The 22122-nt window shown below is 53.9% G+C and overlaps 1 protein-coding gene across 3 annotated transcripts in view; it reads left to right on the forward strand.

Annotated features, from left to right (window-relative positions):
• BCL9L (BCL9 like) overlaps positions 1-22122 on the forward strand; it is a 63784-nt gene that overhangs the window by 13214 nt on the left and 28448 nt on the right. For 2 of the 3 annotated variants that reach the window (XM_027881431.1, XM_027881434.1), the window contains exon 1: positions 4079-4152. The exons of the other annotated variant lie outside the window; for it this stretch is intronic. The gene's annotated coding sequence lies outside the window, so the exon portion shown is untranslated. Of the gene's footprint in view, positions 1-4078; positions 4153-22122 lie in introns of those variants that run through there. 3 annotated transcript variants of the gene reach the window in all.

Below are 22122 nucleotides of genomic sequence, written 5' to 3' on the forward strand. Positions count from 1 at the left end.
CGCTTCACATGTTGTCTTTGCACTTGCCCATTTCTTCTGGCTGCAGTGGATGAACAGTCTCGGCCTGCTGGAGGTGTGATGGTTAATTAGGAAATGGGCTGGGATCCCATTTCAAGGGAGAATCTCGAAACTGGGCACTTCTGATTTTGTCCAGGTCCATCTAGCCAAGAGCACAGACTGCCTAGGCAGCTGCAGAGGTGGCAGAGGTAGCACAGACTCCTTGCATCAGCCTGCTGCTGGCGGCTGCCCTGCTAAAACTCCAACGAGCATGAAATGAGGGAGCCCATTCTTCCCCAGCTGGCTGCAGGGCTGGGAACAGACCTGGGACCTCTTGTGGGTTGGCTTTTCTCCCCTTTCCCTGAGCGATGGCTTTGTGGTACCATCAAAACAGAAGTGAGATTGAGACCTTGCAACACAATCCAAGGGAGATGGAGGAACATCAGGGACACATGAGGCTGTGGGATAGAATCTGTGTCAGTGTCTGATGGGAAGAAGGAGGCACTGTGGCCAGGAGTATGCATAAGGATGGACAGGACTGAGGGGAGCATGGAAAGAGATGAAAAGATGTTTTTAGGCCAGGGTCTACCTTAGGAGCAGTAACATAGCCTCTTCCATCTTCTTGCTGGACCTTTGTGTTTCTGGGAGAACACAGGATGTGTGCCAAGTCTGTGGATTTCATGCTGGACCTACCACCAGGTCTGTAACTACATGGATCAGCAGAGAGCTGCTCCTAAAAAGGCATTTCACAAACCTAGACTTGTCTCCCTCGGCCCAATTCATCTGGGCTTTTCCATCTCTGGGGCCTCTGCTGCAGATTGGTCTGGGACTGGAAAGACCCAGTGGGAAATTCTTTGCAGCTCCAGCTAACTGTGAGTCTCATCGTTAATTCCAGTATATTTAATTGGACCTAATTAATCATATTCATAAGTATAATGAGAGTCTTGCTCACAGGGGTCTTGTGAAGGTCTGAGCTTGGGGGCTCGTATTCTGGAGAGTCAGTGGGAATGATCAAGTCCCAGAGCCTTGGAGATGGCTTGGGACAGGCTTCTGGGTACTCCACATGCCTTACCAGCAAAAGCAAAACAGGACAAATCTGATCATTCTGACCCTGTAGCCCAGTATTCTCTGCATCCCAAAGAGGTAGAATGTGTCAGGAGCTTCTGGGTGGCTGGTCCCAGTTCTTCCCAGGGAAGGCTGGAGTCACTGTCACAGATGGCTCCCTCTTGGTCCTTGACTAGTTTGGAAGGGAGATTTTTGTTTGTTTTTTGTGTTGTGTGTACGTTTTGTGGCCCAAAGGCAAGAAAACCCCATGCAAGCGAGGGACTCGTAACAGCTAGTCTGGGTATCTTGGCTAGGGGCTTGCTAAAGTGCTGCTGTACCATGCAGCTCCTGGGATGAGCTGTTGCTATGGTGGTGGTGGTATTGGCAGAGAGAGGCTTTGAGGAGCTCCGAGGACTCTGCTTCACCATCTCCTCCCTTCTCTGTCTCTCCTAGTGTGGGCGTAATGATAGAGGAGGGAAGGGGAGACTGGAAGTCAGAGTCAAGTGAAGGGAGAGCAGCTAGCCCAGAAGTTGTTAATTAAAGACAGGCTCAGTGCTGAGCCGGCAACAGCTGGTCCTCCTGCTGACCTTTCCCAGTCTCGCTTTGCCACTTTCATGTGCACAGGCTGGGAGAGATGTGAGGGGCTGTGATGTAGAAAGTCTGGGAGGTTGCAGGGAGGGAGAGGCAGCCAGAGGACCTAGAGGACAAGTGGCTCTGTGTGTCCCTTCTGCACCACACCTGGCTGGAGGGAAGGAACTACCTGTCTGCCCCTGGCACCAAGCTGTCGTGCCAGACAGTGGTGGCTAGGCACTGTATTTACTGTGCCTATGCATGCCATCTGCAGGGACATGAGCCCAGTGCTGCTACTGGGGAGGATGAAAGTGTGAAAATATGTCACTGCTTGCTGATAAGGCACTTGAAAGCTCACCAGAGAGGCAGGGAGATGTATGGCCTCAGCACTCTCCTGGAGGGGTACATCCCCCTTGGGTGGCTGGTGTAAGCAAATGATGCTCGATGCAAAGGGGTCCCTAGTGCCTGCTCATGCAGTCTGCCGTTCCCCAAGGGAAAACCCAGAGCAACCGCAACCCATCCCTTCCGTCTGCTTCAGCCTTGGGTGCTTTCCACAGGCATTTCTGCAAACGAACGATCAAAGAGGGGCCTGCCCACACCGATGTTGCGTCCTTCCGTTGGGGTTGGAAGCAGCGGGCGCTTCTGCCCTCCCGTCCTCCCTCGGCAGCCGCCGCCGCCACTCTTCGCTGGGCCCCGCCGCAGCAGCGTCTGCCCAGGGGTGCGGGGGGCCCCGCCGCAGCAGCGTCTGCCCGGGGGTGCGGGGGGCACCGCCGCAGCAGCGTCTGCCCGGGGGTGCGGGGGGCCCCGCCGCAGCAGCGTCTGCCCGGGGGTGCGGGGGGCACCGCCGCAGCAGCGTCTGCCCGGGGGTGCGGGGGGCACCGCCGCCAGCCCCTCCTGCCCTCTCCCATGGGGGCCGGGGCCCCGGTATCGCCAGTGCCGGGAGCTCGCCCCCCGCCCCGGCAGGGGGCGCTGCCGCGCGCCGCCCCGGCCTTGATGGGGCGACAGCCTCGTCCCCCATCGCCGTCCCCCATCGCCGTCCCCCATCGCCGTCCCCCATCGCCGTCCCCCATCGCCGTCCCCCGCCGCCTCTGCTCCCGGGGCAAGCCGGCTTCTCCGCCCCGGGCTGGGCGCTGTGTGTGTGAGCAGAGGGGCCAGTGTATGTTAATTTTCAACCGCGGCCGCTGCCTCCCGTCAGCGGAGTTTGGTCGCTTGTCTCCGCATCCCCCTCAAGCTCTGCAACTCTCGGGGATGCTGACAAGTGGTCCCTGCTTCCAGCCCTCTCCTCCCAGCTCCACCCCTGGGCGGTTGGTGCGCTGCAGGCAGGAAGGTGACACGTCCTGTCTAGGATGCTGCTAGCATCGCCCAGGAGCAGGCGGGCTAGCTCCATAGCCTGATGTACGTGTGCTCGGTGCGGCTCCTGTCCATGGAGGTTGTTGCTCAGGGCAGGAGGGTGGTTAATGCCTAGAAAACTTGTTGGTAAAGACAGTAACGTGCTGCCCTTCCCAGGTGCTGGGGCCAGTCCTTGTGCCTCGTGTGTAAGAAACATAGAATATCCTGAGCTGGAAGGGACCCACAAGGATCGTGGAAGCCCAGTTCTGCACAGGCTCTGGGAGACACGGCAAAGAGGGGGTCAGGTGTGGGATCTCCGAGGCACAGTGAGGGTCGAGAACAGGATACGCGGGAGGCTTGCGGAACAGTGTTTCAGGTGGTTAAGCAGAGCAGGGCAGAAGGATACTCAGTAGGAGCAGCCTCTGTGCTGTCTCTGGGAGGTCTGTGATGCAGCTCTGCAGATTCCGGCGGTGGTGGGACCCGTGTGCCATCGCGTACATGTGTGTGAGGCGCGTGAGTTTGAGACACCTGGATAGCCACTCGCAGGGCGCCGGTCGCTCCCCGCGGGAGGCCCAGGACGGGCTGACGGTCCCTGGCGGTGGTGCCGGTCTCGGTACTCGCGGTGCCGCCGGTCGCCGGCGGTGCCGCTGGGCGGCCGGCGGGGCGCCCGCGACCAGGAAGCGGTTAATCGGCGCGCGGGGCTTTTATTTTGACAGGGCAGCGCCTGGCTCCGGCTCGGAGGAAAGTGAATGATCCTGTTTCTCCAAATGATTATTCAGGCTCCGGCGGAGAAAGGAGCACTCGGCCCGCAGCGCCTCGCCCTCGCCACGGCGCCCCCGCCCGCGCCCGGGCCGCCGCGCCCGCCGGCTCCGCTCCCCGCCGCCCGCGCCCGGCCGCCCGCCGCAGCGCGGGGAAGCCGCCCGCGGCCCGGGGCCGGGCGGGCAGCCGGGGCTCCCCGCGGCCGGACGCCCACCCCCGCCGGCGGGCGCGGGCTGGAGCCGCCGGCGCGGCCGGCGGAAGGAGCGGCGCGGCGGGGCAGGGGGCGCCGCCGGCAGCGGCCCCGGTCCCGCGCCCCGCGGCGAGCGGCCGAGCCATGAGCGCGGCCCGCGCCGCCGGCTCCGCGCCGCCGGCCGGCCCCCAGCAGCCCGTGGAACTGCGCCGCGCCGCCCCGGTGGGCTCGCCCGGCCTGCCCTGAGCCGTTCCGGCGCCGAGGTGAGTGACCCGCCGGCCCCCGGCGGCCGCCGCCCCTTTGTTCCGCCCCGCGGGGCCGGGGCTCTGTGCCGTCCCCGCACCGACCCCTCGCCCCGCGCAGCCGGAGGCTGCCGAGCCCTCCTCGGGGCTGTCATCGGGACGGGGGGGCCTCCGGGAGCCGCCGTCCGAGCCGGAGACCCCGGGCTAGCTGCCGTACCGCCGCTCCCGGGGGCAGCGATAACTTGGCCTGCCCCCGGAGTCCGGCCGGCTGCGGATGTGCTGTCAGTGCCCCTGCTTGCCTTGAACGTTGCCCCCGGTCCGCGGAATCCTTCCCGCTCCGCTCTTCGTCTCGGGAACCGCTCTTCCTGGGTCCTTGTCACTCGTTTCTGCGGCCGCAGGCGATTCCTCGAGGACCAAAGTGCCTCGAGTGGAGCTCCTTTCTAGGTGGAAAGAACTTATTCGCGTTGCTTCTGGTTTTATCGGAGCTGCTTTGGATTTTGCAAGACGTATCGGGGCTGTTAAAGCCCCAGGGAGGATTGGAACTCGCCACATTTCACGTGGTTTTTGAACAAGCGCTCCTGTCTGAGCCTATACTAAGTGTCAGGGGAGACGTCTCCCCTCTCTTTACGGTGTCCTACTCGATGGGCTTCGGTTTCCTCTTGAGGTAAACCAGGCATGTGGTTGGCTTGGAAGAAAAAGGGGGAAGCACTACATGTACATGCTTTCCTTGCATGCAGAAAGGAACTGATCTAACAAAACCTCCCCTGCATTGTATTAGGGATGTGTCTTTAGCAGGTGGTGAACTTGTTCTAGCCCCACTCTGCTAGCAACCACTTGCTGGAATAGAAATGCGAGAAGGATGCATATCTGAACACATAAGTAATGCTACATGACAGGGCAGGCTGTTGTGTTGTTGTGTGCAGCGTCTGCACGCCTTGGGGGCAGTGCCGTTTGACAGGGTGTCAGGCTGCGGCATCAGACGGTTGTGCCCTGGCTGTGCCAGGCAAAGGGCTGCTGATGGTGTGGCACAGGGGACAACCACGCACCTTTGGCTGCAGAGTGGTGCTACAGGAACCTTAGTTGTGTGCTTTTGACCTGCAGGATCTGTGCTGAGAACGTGGCTCCCGCTCTTTACCCTGCCCAAATGCTGTTTCATGCCAAGCACGCAGTAATGACATGCAGCTCCTTCTGTCTGTCAATCACATAGGGAATGTGTGTGTGCCTTGCTTTGCTACTTTGGTGGCAGGAGGGATAAGAACAGTGAGTCACTGAGGAAGTGATTTGCCCAAGGTCGCATGGCGAGGCTGTGTTGGTGCTGAAGCAAGACCTCTTTTGACTCTGGTGCCTGTTGTAATGCTGGCTGCCACCAGCATTATGTATGGGGTATGTAATACCCAAGGATGGTTCTAGTGCAAAAATCTCCAGGTTGACATTGTTGCATGATTCTCCTTGTTGGAAGGATGAGCGTATCAGTGTGCTCTCCCAACAACAGCTGTCTATTCCATCAGAGACTTTTTCCAGAGCATTCACTACCTAAATGTTTAAGAACCTTTTTGTTTGCTTTTTAATGTGCGTGTTACCATTTTAGCAGGGCAGATGGTGTGATTGGTCCTTCCCCACCATCCTGACCTGCATCTTCATTACCTAGAAAATCCATTTGGTGGTCTTTTCTGTGGTGCAGTGTTGTAGATGTTACAATGTCTCCCTGCCCCTGAAAGTCCCTTTCCTCTTTCCAGCCCCCAGCCATGGGAAAGAAAGAAACAGGCAGCAGCTAAAGAAAAGCTTACTTAGAAACTAGAAACCACAGTCATACACTTGAAGAAAGTAGAATAGTTGTGTTTTGTACTTTTAAGCCCTTTTTTCATCTCACCCTGTTGCTATTGGAAGGTGGCTCTTTGGCCACTGTGTGACAGAGGGGACAGACTGCTGCATGAAGCTCCTAGGCCATCACAAAGTTGGACGTACCGAGCTCACTGGGCTATGCTGCTCCAGGACGGCAGCCGAGGATGTGCTGGAGTTGCACTTTAGCTCCAGGCTAACTCCAGCCCACAAGCTGTGGACCTTGGCTGTGCTAGCCTGGAGTTTGTGAGGTCCAAGCTCAACTCAGTTTTTGACTTTTCTTTCGAGTTGTTGACCCAGCTGGCATTGTCTCATCCATACTTACTGTTTTGGGAGGGGAAAACCCCTTGCTTTTCCTTTTCACTGCTACTGTCCTCTCCTGCTGAATGCTGTGAGTGCTTTTCCTTCTGGCAGCTCTTGCTGTATGGAGGGATGTGGAAGGGAGTGGTAGCTGGAGAAGGAGGTCCTTGGTTCCTTCTGCAAGGAGCATCAGCTATGTCCCAAACAGTGGCTTTCTTACTGCTATAGAGATGTTGCTGTTTTTTACTCTGGTCGCCTTCAGCTGGTTGCAGGGTCCCAAGTAAAATATGTGTCCTGGGATTGTTTTCTGTCTCTTCCAGCCCCATCTCTTGTTGGTACAGTGTCCATTGAGCATTGGCATCAGAACAGCTCTTGCTTCTTTGCCCTGTCTCAGGTGATTGCATCGGACTTCTCTGCTGCTGGGAGGGAAAGTTCTTAGCCATCAAGAATGTGTCTGTGTCCCCCAGAGGTCCAGATGTGCTGCTGCAATGAGTTTTAATCTGCTCAGGTCTAGCCGTTTCCAGGGGATGGCACTGGCTGGCTTCCGGCTCTTAATTCCTTAGGGCTCCATCCAGTTTTAAATACCCTGACTGACGGATCTCCCAAGTCAATCTCTGCTGCGGGAGTAAGTGCCCTGTGGAAAAGAACAAGTTTGCTGTTCCTGTCCGAGAATACATCAAGGGTCTGCTCCATCTGTGACCCTGCTCGTGAGCTTCTGTCTCTGCCTCCACCCAGGGATGTCGACTGTTCCCCACAGCCTTAGCCAAGCAGAAGCCTGGAGCTTGCCCTGCAAATGTCATTTTCCTTGAGCTGTTGCTCTTTTGGCAGAGACCCAGCATCATGCAGTGCCCTGGACAAAGTGGGGGAAGGACACATAGGAGAGCTGTGCTTGTGTTGATGACTACTTTGGACATTTTTAAGAGGAAACATGGTACATAGATGCATTGATATATGATATAATGCAGGGTAGGGATAGCATAGTGGTATGATGCACAGATGCAGCATTATTTTATCAGTGTTATTTAAGCTGTATCAGGGGAGCGCAAGGAGGATTGCCAGCATGACTCTTCTGGAAAATCAGAATCTAATGCATGTCAGGACTTGGTGTCACTCAGCTCTCCTTTCCTCCAGGAAGATGCTGACTGGTAAATGCATTTTGTGGTGATCTTGCACATGGTTCTGAATTTCCAGAGGGTGGTGGGAGCTATGGATTCTGACTTTATGTAGTTGATCTCCATGAGATTTAACTACCCTGTGAGATTTCTCATAGCACTGAAGCTGTGGAAAAATACACTGTCTTGGAGCAAGGGGCCTGAGAAGCATTGGATCTGTTTTGCTTCTCAGTTGTGCATCTCCAGCAGCTCTGTGGGGGGAGGTGAGGGTGGACATCATGATATTCCTCAATTCTTCCCAACTTCTCTTTCGAAGCTGTGTGCTGCTTTCTAGTGGGTCAGTCTACGCTGCTCCAGTTTGGCTTCTGCCTCTCTTCCAAGGCATGAGATGGGCCATTGGAGACTTTTCCTGCCTTTCCAAAATGGGCAGGGTTGCCTTGATGCCAGGCAACAACCCTCCACTGGAGAAAGCAGTATGAGGATGATGGGCTGCAGTGCCCTGAAGTGTCGAGCAGGAACCTGTTCTGCTCTTGCTGAATGCATGTCCATGCTGGGCACAGCCAGTGGGATAAGGCCTGGTTCCCACTTGCTCAACACTGTCCGGAGTCATGATCTGGTTCTTTGACAACTACTGGTGTCTGGGCACATGTGTATTCTGGTATCCTTGATGGCTACATCAGGCAGTGGTTTCCAGCATCTTTCCACTGCCCGTGATGGGAGGGCAGTGCCTTTACCTGGGCACCTTGTCCTACTATGTCTTTCTGGGCAGCTCTGGGCAGCTCTAGGCAGAGGAAGTGCTAGCTTTGCCTGGGCATCTTTGGGTGACAGCACTTCTCCAGTGTATGCAGATTGTCTGCCAGCTTCAGCTCGAGCCACTAGAGAAAACAATGCTTTGGTCACTGGGTTTTAATTCCCCCAAGAGCGGGACCGATGTTGGGGTGTTGGGTTTTTCAACTGCGACTCAAGATGCCTTGAATCTGAGCTGGGGGATGATGGGGAGCCTCTTCTGATGCTGGGGTAATAGCCTCAAGATGGCTTTAGGACTGGGCTGTGCACTGTGCCCAGAGGTGGGGCGTCACCCTGTTTGGTGAGGAGCGCTGCTGGAGCCAAGTCCTGGGCCAGAAGCCAGGTTTGTGATCCGTGCCAGAGAGGGCAAGACTTGGAAAGCGAAGCAGAGCTCCTCCTGTGTGAGAGATGGCCTCAAATACCAAGCAAAACCACAGAGTGCTCCTTGTTCCTGCCTGTGCATACTGGTCTTCTCTCTCCCCAAAGTATGTGGGAGGCCGCAAGATGGATCTGCTAGGGAGCAGGAGGGCTGTGCTCCTTAGGCACGTCTGCACCATCCTGCCTCTTCAGAGTGCTGGTTGGGTTGTTGTATTTTTGCAGTTTTAATTTGTGGTTTTTTTTCCTTTTAACTCTGCCTCTCCTATTGCTGTATTTTCCCCATCCTTGCTGCTACTGGTTTGAGGGCCGCCACCTTGCAGGTGGGCTGTCCATAGCAATGCTGTGTGTTGTTGCTCTGTTCCTTCTGTCACAGCTCAGCTGAGCAGCTTTCCTTTTCCTCACTCAACTGCTACTGCAGTGGCTGAGGAGAGGAACAGGCCAGGATATGGTTTGTGTAGAAGATGCTCCGTGGCACTGACTGTTTACAGACTCTGTGCTTCTCAAAATGTAAGCACAGGAAATGCCAGGCTGTGCTGGGGTCTGCGTGAGCAACATGTCTCCTGCATGCTGGGTGTCTTGCAGCCTCTGGCCATAGCAATCTTCTGCCTTGTCACAGCACAGAACAGGTTTTAAACACTATGCAGAAGCAAGGGCTAGAGTTTTTTTACCTTCAAAACAGAGGCTGAGAGGAAGAGTGAAAGGAAGTGACTTAACCAAAGACAGGAAGGGAATATGGGGCAGAGCTAGGGACAGAAGCCAGGATTCCCAGTTCCTGCTCACTGCTCCTACTCCACCGCCTTTCTGGGTCTCACCCTCATATTCGAGTCCAGGCAGGCATAAGCGGGGTTTTCCAGTCCTCTAACAAGCTGGAAGTTAGGAGCGCCTCTTGTAAAGTATCCTCAATGCTCGGTGCATCTGTGAGCTTTCCAGTCCCCAAGTGTTTCATATCCAGGATTTGCCCAGCTGAAGTTAGAAAGCTACAACTGGTGTGCTTACGGTAGAGTCTCAAACCCCTGTCCTTGGCTACCGAGTTGGGCTTCTGGTTCTCCCCAGGGCACCGTGCTCCTCATCTGGTATGCACTCTGTGAAGAAATGTCCCTCTCCCAGAATGTTGTACCCTTGTTTGGAGGGCCATATCCAGCTTTTTCTTAAGGGTTTAAGTTAAGGGACTTGTTTGCAATGTGTCCCCTGCTGAAGTTGGCTTCATGAATGGTCTTTCTTAACTTGCCACCCAGAGCTTGGTACTTGTCTGATCAGATGTGCATTGGTTGCCTGGTTCTGCAGGCAGGGCCTCTGTGGAGCATTGTAGTCTTCCTGATAGAAAATAAAATCTTAATAAACTCTTTAGAAGAAAGATCCTGCTAGATAGCTGTGTATCAGGGTTCTCAGTGAAAAGTTGTGCTCACCTTCGGATGGGCAGGGGCTCCAGTAGTGAGCGTGATGACTGTTGCTTCTTTCTGTTGTTATGCTGTGCTGGGCTGCAGGCCTTGGGAAAGGCTGCAGTTGGGAGAGAATGCTGGCTTCTGAAAAAGTGGTTGCAAGGGTCCTGAGGAGCTGTGCTGTAGGTCTCCATGCTCAGGGCAGTGAGGAGCTGGACAGTGAGCTCTGAAGGGCAGTAACTGAGTGCAAGGGCTGCATCTCTGGGTGCGACTCTTCCCAACAGCAAGTTGGCCAAGGCTATGGAAACCCCTGCAGCACTGGAGCTTTCACCACTTCCTTGGCAGGATTTGTTCCAGTACTGATCTGCAGCAGAGGATCGGCCTAGACAGGGCCTGAACAGAGTGGGTCCAGCCACAGACGAGCCTCAATCACAGCAGTTAGGCTGGGCTGAAAGCTGCCTGTGTCCTGCCTCTGTGCAGCCTTGTTTGAACTTTCCTCTGGCACGGAGCAAAAGGAACCGGGGAGACCTAGGGTTGGTCCAAACAAGTTTCCTCTGCTCTGTCTGCCCCCATATGCAAAGGGGTGGGGGCAGCAGCAGCTCCAGACTGTCCTCCCAGACCAGAACAGTTTGGGGGGCCTTGGACACAACAGCTTTTGAACAAATATTTTTTTGCTTCTGGTGTTCCCTGCTTCTTGGACTACAACGCAGGGAGGGGGAAGTGAAACCGTGGTTCAGACCGAGCTCTCTGGATGGCAAGAAAATTGCTGAGTAGCCGTTTTCCAGGTTGCTGAGGTCCTAGCCAGGGCCCGGCATGGCTGCCAGAAGCAACAGGCTTGGAATTTCCTCTGCCTGGTGCCAGCTCCACTTGGGCTGGCCACAGCACCTCTGCTGGGGCCAGAGCTTCTCTTGAGCTCTGCAGATGGGGTGCTCGCAGAGCAGGGGTTACACCGGAGCTGGAGCTGCCCCCCTTGTTCTCGCAGCCTGGTTTCTATTTTCTTTTCCAGGGTCCAAGATGTTTTGAATTATGCAGCCTGCGCCTCCCGCGGGGCTCCTTGAGCAGCCGCCTAACGAGCTGAGCTCCTGACAAACTTTGCTCTGGCTTTGGCTGTGCTTGGAAAATTTTACAGCCTTTTCACAGAAAGGAAATGCCAGGAAAGGCCTGTCTCTTCTTACTTTTATGAGGGGGTCCCAGTTGAGAGAGGGTGAGATGGGTTTGGAAAAGAAGACAAGAAAGATTTTGTATATGGCGGTATATATTTATATATATTTCTAGAGATCAGGGTAAACAGTCTTGGTGCCCTCTGGCAGGGCGGGCACAGCAGGAGTGAGACCTGCAGGGTACTCCGAGGATGCACCATGGGCACAGGGAAGCAGTGACTCCTTTTCTGCAGGGAGGCGATCTGTGTCTTCCTCACAGCTGCCAGCATAGCACTGGCTGTTCAATCTTTGCTAATTATGTTTTTTCTGAATGGTGGTGATTTTATTTCTACTGTGGTCACAGGCCACGTGGATGTGCTGCATGTCGGTCTGCAAGGCTCAGGAGAAGGACTGCCACCAGGTGCTGTTCTGGTGGTCTCCCTATCACAGGGGACAGCACAGTGCCTCGGCAGGGTGCTGGGGACACAGGAATGTATGAATGCAGGTGCTGCCAGCACAGTGTTTGACCCATAGTCTTGTGGCTGAGAAACCATGTTACAGTAGGAGAAACGGGGACATAAAATAAGCTGTGACTTGCCTGCCTTCCCTTTGTAAGACAGTGCCGAGAAGGGAGACAGTAGCCCTCTGTTTTGGATGAACTCCCCTTTGGTGAGGTGCTGAAGGTCTGCCCTTGCATTTGTCTGGTTTCCTTCAGGAGAGCCCACCAGTCATGTCATGGATCTCTAGAGGGTACAAGGCTGGTCCTTGCCATCCTCCTCGTGTCCCAGGTCCCTTTCCAATGGTGAAAAGGTATCTGTGGAGACTGGGATGGGGGTCTTGATTGGAACCTGTAAGAAAGCAGCAGCCTGGGGAGTACAGAACTTCTCCAGCAGGAGGGATTGAGGTTTCTGTGTGATCCATAGGCATCAGCTGCTGGCAGTCATGGTGGATGAGCATCAGATGCGGGCAGCAATGGCTCTGAGTGGAAGGAACCTCGCGCTGGTTCTGCTTTGAGGGCTTTGCCTGTTACACTTGTCAGGAGTATGGCTCTGGATAGCTATTTGATTTGGCAGGCTGTGCAGGCCTGGCAGCACTAAGAGTGGGATGTGGGCACCAGAATTGTGCCCTACTCTCCCTTTTTTCATCGCTCCATCCATCCCCAGCTTTCTGCTGTGTTGGGCGGGAGAGAAAGCACCCCCCCAGGGCTACATCCCCTCCTCCACCTAGAAAATGAGTAATATGTCCCCTTTCCTTTCTTGGGGAAGCTGAGATAGCATTTGACAGGGAAGGCCAAGCACTTTTACTCTGCTGCTGAGAACTAGGAGAGTGGCTCTCCTGTTGGCTTCTCGCAGTGATGAGTTCCTCCATCCCAGCTTGTTCTCAGAGCTCAAAACACATGGGGAGCTTCTGGGAAGACTATGGAAAAAAATAGTTAAATATCTTACTGTTCTTTATTTCTGTGATGCCATCAGCATATATCTGGTTTAGAATGGCTGAAGTGGATGTTTTTTGTATTCTTTAGTTAGTTGCCTAGTTTTCAGTGCGGAATCCTGTTTCACGTGAACCTGACACTGCAGAAGAAAAGACCAAGCCCTGTTTGTCCTCTTTGCTGTCAGAACAGTAGAAACCCAGAGGAAACAGGATAAATACAGGGGCATGGTTGTGCTTCAGTCTGTAGCACCTTTTCTTCCAAAACATTTCCACAGGTCAGAGGTTCAGTGATGGTCTGCCTAGGCTGCCTACCTCTCCTGGAGAATTCAATGTGAGTTTTGCTCCTCATTCTCTTAAAAAAAAAAAAAAGAAATCAGAGTATTCAGTGTTAGAATCTGTGCTTTGGAACCTGTTTCAAAAAAAATCAACAAAGCAAACAAAAGCCCCTCCAAAACCCAAACCTGTTTTTGCTGTTTGAAAATCAGTTTCATGAGTTGAAGTTGTTAACGTTTTGTTGATAAAAAAAGAGTTACTTTGCCGAAAGCAGAACTTCAACAAAGAAATGTCCGGCCATTTCCAAATATTTTGATAAAAACATAATTTTAGCCCTGATCTGTTATTTTAGTGAGAAGAGTGATTTTTCCACTTGTTTGTGTGGTCAGGACCTTACCTGTAAGAACTACTCCCTAGCCCATCTTGCGGTTTTGGAGTATTTGGAGACTCAGCTACTGGGGGCACATGTTAATCATTCGGTTTATTATGGTTTTGAATCAAAAGTAATTTCACAGAGTCACAGTGTAATTAAAATGCATTCCTTGTATTAGTAGGATTTAGTCTTCCTGTTTTTTTTTTTTTCCATCATAGTTTAGGGGCTCAGGGCCTTTTTCTCATGCTGTTGCAATAATAGACTTTCCCCAGAACTCCTAGCAGCAGCCTAGAGGCCCTTGGAGGTCTACAGTTGGTAGGTTTAACACCAGTGAAGCAAACCAGCCACCCTGGGATTTCCGAGTTCTCAGGCTGATGCTGGCAGTGTTGTTCTCTGAGCTCTCTCAGTGGAAGGGGGTGATGTTGGCATCACTCAGGACTGCTGATCCCTGTCAGGGTGATGCTGAGATTTGTATTCATCTCAGTGCAACTAGATGGAGACATTAATTGCTTTACCCAGCCTTGGGTTGAAACAAGACTGCAGAAGAAGGTAACTGTAACTAGTGGTTGGTTATTTGGAAGGGGAGAGAGAAGAGGTGAGGTCCAAGAGTAATGCCCTCTTTTGGCATTGCCCTTCCCCCAAGACCTGGTCCTGAGCATGTTGGGTGGCTGCTGTTGATCTATCTTGGAAACTGATAGAAGAATCCCAGTAGCAAACTCTCCAGGAAGCCAGGCTCTTATTTCTCTTGCTGTCTCCTTGTCTCCTCACTGGGCACAGATGTTGATGTGCTCGGACTCTGACTCAGAGCGTGGGCAAGTGGCTCAGCTTGAGGTGAGAGCCCAGCAGTGCTCCTGCCAGACTTGATGTGCTGATGATCAGGGAGGGGACAAGGCAGAGCTGGGAACCAGCTCAAGAAGAACCTGTGCCATCCAGGCTCTCTGTTGCACGCAAGGTATGTGTCCACAGGGTCCTCCCTGCTCTGGTGAGCCATGGCTAATGGTTGACCCTGGGCTCAGGAAGGAGGAGAGGCGTGGGGGAGTTAGGATTGTAGCATCAGAGAGGAATCTGTGCGTTGCCCGGAGCCAATAGACTAGTCTAATGCCTTGTCTGATTTGCATATCCATTAATTTTTATTTTAAGAGGACTCAAGTGGACCCTAAGTGCCAGACTGCATCTCAGTATGCTGTAGGAGGAGCCCAGGAATTGCTTGATTTGATCTGAAATGCCTTTGGACGTTATCGCTTAATGAGCCAAAGACCCCTCTGGCTGAAGTCAGTTCCTCTCAGTCCGAAATGGGCAAGTGCTGATTTTTCTGGGAGTCAGTTCAAGTTACTTTGAACAGTCTGGGCAGTGAGTGAGTTAGAGGGGGTCTTGTAGTCACTGGCGATGGTCAGGATGCTCTCTGCCATCAGGTGTCCCAGTGCTGAGGGACCAATTTTCTAAGGTGCTGCTTGTGACTTTTCAAACGCTGCTTGGCTTACCATATCCCAGCTGCAGAACAAAACCCGTGGGAGAAAGGTGGTTGCGGGGGTAGCTTCTGGTTGCAAAACTCCCCTGGTCGGCCTTACTGCTGTGGGGTGGGAAGGAAGCCAATCTCCCCTGCTCAGAGGCAGGAAATGAGAACCACGTGGGCTGCCTTGGAGTTCCACCGGCAACTCGCGCTTACACTGAAAGCAGCGTGGCTGGGATCGTAGTAACTGATTCTAGTAACTGTGGTGGTAGTGGATCAAGGGTTGGACTTGACGATCTCAGAGGTCCTTTCCAACCCAGCTGATTCTATGATTGGTCTCACTGGCTGCCTGCCATGACACTGGGGGTTCTGTGTCCTCTCTTTGCAAAGGGGAGGGTAAAATGGGTGTCCCTTTTTGGCTCCAATGCCCAGAGGGGGAGGCTGCATCCAGAGCTCCTGGTCTCTCTTCTTCTTTGTACTGTGAATCCATCCTCAGGCACTTGCCTGGGCTCTGGCTGGGAGTGCCTGGCTGTTGCCTATGCCAGGAATAAAGGCAGCTCGTGGAATGTGGCGCAGCCAGGCTTGGCCCCAACTGTGTGATTTGCAGCCACCGCTGGTCTTGCAGTTTTCATGACAGGGATTTTTCCTCCTTTGTATGAGGTCTCTCAGCATTCGTCCTGATGTCTTTCTCCAACCTCTGGCTGGGGTCCTGGGACTCCCACTCCCCATTGCTGAACTAGCAGTTACCAGAGGGAAGGGCAACGTAAGCTTTCTTGGTGGACTCTATTGTGTTTGTCCTGTTCCATTACAGTGCAGCAGCAGTGGCACCAGCCGCTGCCTTCCTCCGCTCACTGGGCTGGAGTGCTGCAGGCTTTCAGCAAATGCTGTCTGCAGACATCTGCTGCCTCCTCCCCCACCGCCTCCTGGCAAGCAGCAGCAGCTTCCCAGTGAACAGCCTGCTCTTTGCATCACCCCCTGCACGCCAGACCAAGGCTCCCTTCTGCTCTTACAGGCACCTTTGCAGGACCTTGAAATGGTGTTTTCCCTGGTGCTGGCTTGGCTCCAAGCAGCCTTCCACCTCACAAGACTGTAGCCGAAAAAAATCAGGGTGCCTGATGGAGGAGAAAGGCTTATTAAAGGTGATGCTTACTGGGTTCTGGCTCGTGATTCAAACAGGCAGCCCTCTCCTTGGCAGGGCTCCAGCCAGTGCCTGGGGCCTAAGACAGACGCAAAGTCTAGGGCAAAAAGCTTGGAGCCGTTTGACTGGAGCAGATGCGGCAAGGTCAGCTGTGAACTGCAGCCCTGGTGCCAGAGCTGGATGCTTTGGTCCAGTGTCTGGCTTGGGTGTGTTGTATGCAGCTAAGGGGGGCAAAGTTCACTGTTGCAGGTATTCATGTGGCCCTTTCCAGGAGACGTGAGGTTTGTTTCTTTCTGCTCTAGCCAAGTGGTGGGATGCTATGCTCCTTGGATGCAGAGAGCAGTGGGGCTGTGGATTTCAGACTCCTGAGAGTAACCCCCAGGCTTGATAGTCCTGCTGCCTTGGGATTAGGAAGTACCCTGCATTTCTGTGGCTTCAGCCTCTCTGCTCTGCTCTACCAGGTTCCCATCTGTGGGTATGTGTTTGATACCAGAAAGTGTGGCAGTAGCCCTGAAATATCTTTACCCCAAGCCTAGCCAGACAACAGTTGCCAGGATGCCCTGTCTTCATTTCATGTGCTTCTAGCCTGGGGACTTCTTCAGAGAGTAGAGGAGCTGGGAGGGATGGAGCGGAAGGGTTTAATGAAGAAGACATGGGAGGCGTAGCAAACTCCTTTCTCCTGAAGCCGGTGAAGCAGTAGCTGGGAGCATGAAGGCAATGCCAAGCTGTGATCTCAGGGAATGCCCAGAAGGAGGGCTGAGGTATGTGGATTAGTCAGAAAAGATGGTAGAGGATGAAAGAGGATTGAGCAGCTCTCTCTGACTGTAAAGGCAGGTTTGGAAGAGGGAGCTGGAGGGACTGCAGGTGGGACGTGAAAACAGGAGCTTGGAAAGATGGGATAAATGAAGCCAGTGGGAAGATTTGCCGTTTTGTACCTGGATCAGAAAGATGCAAGCATGATTCAAAGACATTTAGATAAGAAGGCACAAGTCTGTGTTTGAAGGGAGCGGGATCATCTTCACTGTGACCGTCTTTGCGGTGGAGGGGTGCAGAGGCACAGCCAGATTCCCCCCTGACAGCTTGGAGGAAGTGTGGTGTTACATGGAGTATTGCTTGGCAGGCAGTTAGTTGACAGTGGGTTCTGGCCCCATGTTTGGTTAGCAGGGCTGTGATCCATGCACCGCACCTGGAGTTGGAAGAAGTGGTAGTGGGAGAGCTTTGTGAATGCCATGTAAATGCCACTGGAGGAGCTGGCAAGATCATCTGAGTGCTTGTAGGGAATGTGGTGTAGAGATGGGAGCTGCAGGGCCAGGCTGGGACAGGGCGTGTGGCTGATGGCGAGCAGTGGAGCTGGGGGCTGCATGGCGAGCATGGCTAAGGCTCTGTGGTGTCACCAGCAAAGGCCCCAGTGGACCCATCAGCAACTGGGCCCAGTGCTGCTGCACAGAGGGGAAGAGCCTGGAGCAGATCCAGCAACCAGACCTGAGTTCACTGCTCGGGTCTCCTGTCTGCCTGGTCAGTAGTCACAGGCCTCTCTTCCTCGTTAGTGCAGTGCTGAGCACAAAGGAGATGAAGCAAGGGAAAGATGAGGCATGTGTCTGAGAGGAAGATGAGAGATGCTGCTGAGAAATGCAACTGAGCTCCCTTCCTCTTTGTGTGCTGGCAGATACTCGGTGGGGTGGGGGCAGAAGGGCTGGGCTGCAGGCCAGAAACACTCGCACACATCACTGGGAGAAGGTGAAGTGCTGCAGGAAGCCGTGCTCTTGCCTGCACAGGTGATCCAGAGCTGCTGCATCGCAGGGGTGAAACAGCAAAGCCATGCCTCCTTCAGCCAACTGGACCCTGTCCCAGAGCACAGGAAGAGATAAGGGAGTCCTGGCAGGCAGCCTTTAAAGTCCCCACCAGGGAATGGGAATGTCACCAGCAGCTGGAGGCAAGACTGGTAGGTGCTGGTGTTTACCTGATGCTGATGAGAAGCAGAAGGTGCCATGTGGATGCCAGTTGTTGCCTACCCCATGAGATCAGTGTGGAAGAGCAGGGGAAGGCAGCAGGGCATGAGGGGAAAGCACTGATAGGTGGAGGCAGAGGGAGCACCAAGGCCCAGAAGATTTCCAGGGAGGACATACTTCCCTTGAGCGGAGAAGGGGTACCAAGAGTCTGGCAGGACCCTGCCCATGGGAGCATTGTCTCCTGCAGGTGCCCCAGTTAGTGCCTCTGGTGACTTTGTACCCAAAGGCATCTTGGAGGGAAGTGACATAGCGGAGGCAGGTGTATGGGCTGCAGGGACCGGTGTTGGGCTCAAGGACAGTGGTACGTGGCTCTTCTCCCTTCTGTGGTGGTGCTGGGTGTGTTATTGTGAGCTGCTGTTCCTTCCGTGCCAAGGCTGGTGCAGGACTTTACCCCAAGCACTCAGCTCTTGCTCTGCTGGGCTCTTGTTTTCCTCTGCTAGGAGTCCAGCTCCTGGAGCAGGTCTGCTGGCAGGACTTGGTCACTGGTGAGTCAGGAGCAGGCTGAGCTGGCACACAGATAGCTGAGCACAGGCCCTGGGCAACACCAAAACATCAGCTGGCCCTTTTGGGAGGCCGGTGGCCTCCCTAGCCCTGCCCCGTGGGAGGTGGCCCTGGTGGGTCTGCAGCAGCTGTATTCCCCACAGTTGAGCCAGGAGAGAGGGCAGGGAAGAATCACCCCATGAAGGGTTAACAGTCGCTCTAGCTCGTTGCTTTCAGCCCAGGCCCTGCTGCAGGAGCAGTGTGGAGCAGCCTGCTCCAGTTGGCATCTGTCCCAGAATGCTTTGGAAAAGCACTGGCCTCTGACCCCCAGTACAAACTGAGCCCAGCACGTGGGAGGGAGAAATTACTCCCAGACCTTCAGGCTCCAGGGTTTACAAGCTGCCTGCAATAAAGCAGCCATTTTTTCCGACAGTTATTAAATCTCCCCTTTTAGCTCACTGCAAACCTCTGCCTGTCGCTCCCCTCCCCTGCCCCCAGCCCCACATCACGCTCTTCCTGCTCAAGTCAGAAACACCTCTGAAGGTGAGGCTGGCCTGTGTGCCTCGAGCTGAAGGCTGGGGAGAGCTCCAGCCACTGGTTCGTGAGCAGTGCCCCTCACCCTGCAGTGGCGGGTCCCATCCCGCTTGGCAGCTGTCCTTGCATCTGTCTGCCTGCTTCCTGCCCACGTCAGTGCTGACAGCAGCGGGCTCCCTGGGTGTCTTACTGCAGCGATCCCTGGGAGTATCCTGCACCTGCTCCCCCCGCTTGTGGGGTGTGTATCTGCACCTCCGTTCTGAGCCCCTGTGGGGCTAGTGGGGCACTTCTGACGGACCACATTTCACTACTGTCTTAGTGTCCATGCTGGGGATCAGGAACGAAAGGGCAGATGTTTTCTTCTCAGCCTTGCTGATGGCTAGGGCAGCTTTGGGCAGGGACTTGGTTTTTCTGTGTCTCATTTCTGCTATCTTGAAACGGGAATAAGAGCGGGGTTTGTGCTTACCTGTCATCAGCTCCTTAGGTAACTTATTCTGTCTGTGCTCCCTGCAGTGAGTGAGGGATTAATCGCCAGGGAAGCTGGCCAGTTTCTATGGGAGATCACTGTGTGGGAGGCTCACGAGGCTTCCTTCACCAGCTAGTGTTTGTAATGCCTGCTGCAGCTGTAAAGTGCCAAGTACTGCTTATGTACTGCTTATTCACGTACGATTTTGAGACCATCCAGTTGTGTGGAAATGCCAGGTCGGCGTGGGGCAGTGAGCGCTGCCTGTCTGGTGCCATGCTGAGCATGCCAGGGTGGTGCTGCTGCAAAGGGCGTGGGGAGCGCGTGTTTGTATTTGTACAGTGCTCTGGGAACAGAAAGCGCTCGTTACAAGTGGCTACCGTGCCATGGGCACTGTGGGATCCAGATAAATAAAACGGGAGCTGGTATTTCAAAACAACCTTTTTCATGCTCCTCCCACCTCCTGTGCACATTCCTCTGACGAAGGTGGGGAGCTGCCCACAGCACGCAGCCTTAGCCCGCAGCCGGAGAGCAGCTGCAGCAGCAAGCAACGCTCCCCACAGCTCTCTTCCCAGCAGATATGGGACACTTCAGGTACAGGTCACCCTTGCCTTGGCCATGCTGCACAGCAGGCAGGTGGCATCTGCCTGGGCACCCAGATTGCTGTCTCTAACCCTTGATGTGGCTGGAGGAAACCAGCTCTGAGGGCAGCCCTGGACCCTTAGGCTTTCAGACCCAGTGGTTTGCCAGGAGCTTTAGCAGGAGTCTCACACTGCACTGGCACTGGCAGACCTGTGCTGTGCCTTGCTCTGTGCTGAGCCCCTGGGCTCAGTGAGGCAGGGAAGCCATTTTCCTAAACACGTCTTGGGCCTAGGATTTACTTGACACACAAGAAAAAAGGACTTTCATCTGAATCCCCTTCTCTCCCCTCTCTGAGGCTTGGTTTTGTTTTTAAATCTGTATGGCAGGCGACCAAACTGGCTGAGTCAGTCAGCTGGCTGGTCACCAGAAGTAAAAATGTGGTTTTGTCCCCTCCCTCGTTCTCCCCCTTCCCCCCAGATTTTTTTCTTCTTCACTTAGCGACAGTTTCATGTATTGACAACAAACCTCTTACTGCCTCCTTCTCTCTTGGGGCTGGGACAAGTGGAAGCTGGTTTTTATTTTCAGAATCTGTCTAGGGGCAGAAGGTGCAGGATGAAGCCTGGCTTTGCCTTCTTGCTTCTGCCAACAGTGATGCTGCCTGGGAGGAGGGAGAGGTGCCCACTGCGCCCAGGCCTTTGCAGGCTGATGGTAGCATCTGCTTTCCTATAGGCAATTAGATAGAGGGAAGAGAGGTGAAGTGTCTTGTGCAAGGCCATGCAGGCCAGGCCAGGAGGGACAGGAACTGATAATCAAGTCTCCTTTGGCCACTGACATCCAGGAGCTGTGCCGGCAGTGGGCTGGCTTTCAGGGGACAGGAAGAGATGAGAGGTTCCTGAGTGCTTACCAATGCTCCTGGATGCCATGGCACAGATAAGGGTGGTTGAAATGCTCCCTGAAGTTGTCTCTTCCACTGAGAAGATGGGAACCAACAACAAGAAGATGGGAGCAGGGGTATTTGGCTGCTCTGCTGGCAGTCTGAGTGGGGAGCTGGCTGTGTTTCAGGCACCTCTTACTGTTGGGTTGATCACAATGCCTGTATCCTGAGGAGAGGACCACAAGGGGTGGTTTTCTGCCTATGTCCCAGTCTGAACTGTATGGTAGATCGTGACAGGTTGTATGATCTCACTGTGTCCTGGCTGGTCACTGGGCTGTAAACAAAGGAAGCTCCTCCAAAAGAGGAGTTTTCAGATGCAAATTGGCCACTTGGCTTCAAAGACAGATTTTCTTAATTTGTATGTTGATTTTTGCTGTTTCAAATGCATACATTGCAGCAAATGCTCCAGCTTGACTCTGGCTTCTGTGTACTTCAGCAACGGGGACTGCATGAGGCTGCCTGCTGTGAGCTATGCAGGGAGCTGAGGATACTGCACTGGTCTGAACTAGTTTGCTGCTTCTTCTGTCATATATCACCACTCAATTGCGGGACATACTTCCAAGGCTTAGAAAGCAGGAAAGGGGAGAAACTGATTTACTGGTTTTTATTTTAGCAGGAAAGGATGTGATGGACTAAGAAATGTTAAAAGACAAAATAAATCCTCTACAATATTTTGCTCTGTTAAAATGAAGGGAACTGAAAGGTGCACAAAGAGGCTTGAGGGCACAGTGGGTAAAGGTAGCCACAGGCTCCTGGTGAGGCTGAGCCTCTTTGCTATGTGTCACATGGGGAATACAGGTGCGGGGGGAATGATAGCTATGTTACTGTCCAAGAGGTATGTCTATGCACACTTAGGTTTGCCCCCACCTCTTCTCTGACGGCTGGTGGCCATGGCTGTACCGTAAAGCTGGAGGCAGCCATGGAAGTGCTGTAGTGTGCAGGCACCTGTGGGTCACGGAAACTGTGGCAGCAGGGCAGAACAGGTGAGGAAAAGTGAGAAGCGCTGCTGGGATCTGGTGTTTGTTGGCAGAGGTTCTGGGGCTGGAAATGAGTAGAGGGTAACAGATGCTGCAGGTTTTCTGGGCAGTAAGGGGAGCTTTGAGGTCAGGAGGATGCTGGGGATGCATCTCCTGCATCCATTTGTGCCTAATCCTCAGCCTGTCATCACTTCTCTTCCCTTCCCCATCTCTTAAGAGCTTATGCCAGTAGGGTTGAGGAGGTGTGGGAAGAGGAGAGCTCTGTAGCAATACCTGAGTGTGTCTCTGATGGAATAACTGTGCCGGGCAGAGCCACTCTTTTTCCTTAAATTTCTTTGTGGTCATTCACTCAGCAAACGTCCAGGACAGAGGAGGAGAAAAAATGGTTTGGAAGGGAACATAGTGGCCTGTGGT

The sequence above is a fragment of the Empidonax traillii genome, unplaced genomic scaffold (genome assembly GCF_003031625.1).
Source record: "Empidonax traillii isolate 1590-97213 ecotype Southwest subspecies unplaced genomic scaffold, ASM303162v1 scaffold87:size1256882, whole genome shotgun sequence".
NCBI lineage: Eukaryota > Metazoa > Chordata > Aves > Passeriformes > Tyrannidae > Empidonax > Empidonax traillii.